Raw genomic sequence first — 3,763 nt, 5'->3', positions numbered from 1 at the left:
TCCATTTTTTCCCATAAATTGTGAGGCAAGGTTCTCTGTTGGGTGGAGTGGTGGGGAAAGGAGTCATATAGCATGTGAGGATGGATAAAAAGGTTTGGGAGAGCCTTTGTGGAGAGTAGGATAGTGAGTTGATAGGGAAGGTATAGTAGGATTGCCTAGCAGTAGTGAGGTATCATTTGAGGTTGTATAACAAATTTGTAGTGAACCTAAGCAGAACAATTGAAAGATTTTCTCCAGTGTTGTCCAGGAGCAAATGTGTAGAGGTCAAAGACAGTGAATGGCAGGAGTAATGCAAGCCTAAGGCTTGCAATGAATGAAATGACAAAGGGACTAGAGAATCAAGAGAAGGCAATGTAAATCAAATTGGTCCACTAGTGGAGCAAGATGGGGAAAAGAGGATAGAGTAGTTAATGTAGGAGACATGGCTAGGAGAGAATTGGGAGGTCAAGGGATTGAAGGTCATGGGGATGAAGAGCAAGATTTGGTAAGAAAAAGGAAAAAGGAAGAAAAGGAGGGAAGGAAAGAAGGAAAGACCAAATTATACATATCCAGAAATGTCATAGCCAAAATCTAGAGCTTCCAGGTCAAAGGTCAAAGGAAAAAAAATACCGTAAGTAGCCTGTAAGAAAGAAATCAGGTACCAAGGAACAATACAAGATTATGCAGTAATCACGAATATAGGAAAAGATGGAACATGATATACCAAAAAGCAAAAAAAAAAAAAAGGCTTGAAATCAAGAATAAATTACACTGCACAACTGAGTATGGGGTATGGAGATGAGAGGTGGGAGTTGGGGCAGGGGAAGAAAGATGGATATTTAATAGACCAAATGACTTTTAAGAATTCCTGTGGCTACTCAGTGCAGCAGCAGCCCTTCTCTTTCCATAGTGGTCAGCTACAACCCCCCGACTCCCCAGCAACCATGTTGAAGGGACCCACAGTTGGCATTGATCTTGGCACCACTTACTCCTGTGTGGGAGTCTTCCAACATGGGAAAGTGGAGATCATTGCTAATAACCAAGGAAACAGGACCACCCCAAGCTACGTCGCCTTCACTGAACATTTAATCAGTGATGCTGCAAAGAATCAAGTTGCAATGAACCCCACCAACACAGTTTTTGATGCCAAACGTCTGATTGGTTGCAGATCTGATGATGCAGTTGTACAATCAGACATGAAGCATTGGCCTTTTACGGTGGTGAATGACTCAGGCAGGCCTAAGGTCCAAGTAGAGTACAAAGGGGAGACCAAAAGTTTCTATCCGGAGGAAGTATCTTCTATGGTCTTGACCAAGTTGAAAGAAATTGCTGAAGCTCACCTTGGGAAGATTGTCACAAATGCTGTGGTCACAGTACCAGCCTATTTCAACGACTCCCAATGTCAGGCCACCAAAGATGCTAGAACCATAGCTGGTCTCAATGTGCTTCGAATCATCAATGAGCCAACTACTGCTGCTATTGCTTATGGCTTGGACAAAAAGGTTGATGCCAAGAGAAATGTGTTGATCTTTGACCTTTTGATGTCTCCATTCTTACCATTGAAGATGGCATCTTTGAGGTCAAGTCCACAACTGGGGACACCCACTTGGGGGGGGAGGACTTTGACAACCGAATGGTTAACCATTTCATTGCCGAGTTCAAGCGAAAGCACAAGAAGGACATCAGTGAGAACAAGAGGGCTGTTCACTGTCTCCGCACTGCTTGTGAACGTGCAAAGCATACCCTCTCTTCCAGTACCCAGGCCAGTATTGAGATTGGTTCCCTCTATGAAGGTATTGACTTCTATACATCAATCACCCGAGCCCATTTCGAAGAGCTGAATGCTGATCTCTTTCATGGCACCCTGGACCCTGTGGAGAAGGCCTTAAGAGATGCCACGCTAGATAAGTCTCAGATTCATGACATCGTCCTGGTGGGTGGTTCCACTCGAATTCCCAAAATCCAGAAGCTTCTGCAAGACTTCTTCAATGGCAAGGAGTTCAATAAGAGTATCAATCCTGATGAGGCTGTTGCTTATGGTACAGCTGTCCAGGCTGCCATTTTGTCTGGAGATAAATCTGAGAATGTGCAGGACTTGCTGTTGTTGGATGTCACTCCTCTTTCCCTTGGAATTGAAACTGCTGGTGGAGTTATGACCGTTCTGCTCAAATGCAATACCACCATCCCCACCAAGCAGACACAGACCTTTACCACCTATTTGGACAACCATCCTGGTGCGCTTATTCAGGTTTATGAAGGTGAGAGAGCGATGACAAAGGATAACAATCTGCTTGGCAAATTTGAGCTCACAGGAATTCCTCTAGCACCCAGGGGTGTTCCTCAGATTGAAGTAACATTTGACATTGATGCAAATGGCATCCTCAATGTTTCTGCTGCGGATAAGAGCACAGGCAAGGAGAACAAGATCACTATCACCAATGATAAAGGACGCCTGAGCAAAGAAGACATTGATCGTATGGTCTAGGAGGCTGAGAAATACAAGGCTGAGGATGAAAAGCAGAGACAAGGTGTCTTCCAAGAATTCTCACAACCTGGAGATCGAATCCCGGGCTCAGACACTCAGCACCACACCCAGAAATAACTGGCCGTGTAACCTTGAGCAAGTTACTTAACCCCGATTGCTTTAAAAAAAAAAATTAAAAAAAAAAAAAAGAATTCTCTTGAATCTTACACTTTCAACATGAAAGCAACCGTAGAGGATGAAAAACTGCAAAGCAAAATTGGTGAAGACAAACAGAAGATCCTTGACAAATGTAATGAAATAATCAACTGGCTGGATAAGAACCAGACTGCAGAGAAGGAAGAATTTGAGCATCAGCAGAAAGAATTGGAGAAGGTCTGCAACCCCATTATTACTAAGCTGTACCAGAGTACAAGAGGCATGCCAGGAGGCATGCCTGGTGGGTTCCCAGGGGGTGGAGCAGCCCCATCTGTAGGTGCTTCTTCTGGACCCACCATTGAAGAGGTCGACTAAACACACCAGAAAGTGCATTCCACACAGCTTTCCAAAAATTGAAGGACTCAAATTTGTAGCCAAGGTAGGAGCAGTTTAAAAGTAACATTTAAGCTACTGTGTAAATCTGGGCATTCTGAATACTTGAATGTGTGCAGAGGGAGAGAAGTGAACAACATTGCACTTTATCAGTACTGTAAACAAGTGGAAATGCAATTGTCTTGGAGAATAAAATCTATTTAAAATTGCCACCATCAAAAAAAAAAAAAAAAAAAGAATTCCCGTGGATAAAAGTTGAGCTGACTGATCAAGACAATGATCCAAGAAAATTCCAAAGGACTTGGTGAAAAATGCTATCTACCTCCAAAGAGAGAATTGATAAACTCTGAGTACAGATTGAAGCATACTTTTTTCATTTTATGTTTCTTGTTTTGTTTGTTTGTTGTTGTTGCAATGTGGCTAATATAGAAACGTTTTACATGACTTCACACATATAATTGATATCATATTGCTTGCCTTCTCAGTAGGTGGGGGAGGGGCAGAACAGGAAAAGAATTTTAAACTCAAAACATTTTTTAAATGAATATTCAAAATAAAAATTTTTACAAAGGAAAAAGCTGGGCTAGGTATACTCATTGCAACACAAATACAACAGAAAAGAAAACCCTAGAAAGGTATTATAGGTTTGTAGGTCTAAATTCAAAGGTTGGGAAGATGATCAGACTCCCCTGAATATTCACCCAAGTTTAGTATAAATTGTTGTTGTATAGATTAATAGTTAAATTGTAAATATTACCCCTGAGAAAGGAG

At 41.9% G+C, this 3,763-nt stretch overlaps 1 pseudogene; it reads left to right on the top strand.

The window, feature by feature from the left end:
• The first annotated feature begins 392 nt into the window (after positions 1 to 392).
• On the top strand, positions 393 to 3,231 carry LOC138164598 (heat shock cognate 71 kDa protein-like; annotated as a pseudogene).
• The last annotated feature ends 532 nt before the right edge of the window (positions 3,232 to 3,763 follow it).

Source organism: Petaurus breviceps, unplaced genomic scaffold (genome assembly GCF_028583685.1).
Source record: "Petaurus breviceps papuanus isolate PSGF00001 unplaced genomic scaffold, PetGlider_PUasm1.0 191, whole genome shotgun sequence".
Lineage (NCBI taxonomy): Eukaryota > Metazoa > Chordata > Mammalia > Diprotodontia > Petauridae > Petaurus > Petaurus breviceps.
Note: the sequence above shows the minus strand (reverse complement) of the source record. Positions and strands in the feature narration are given on the sequence as shown.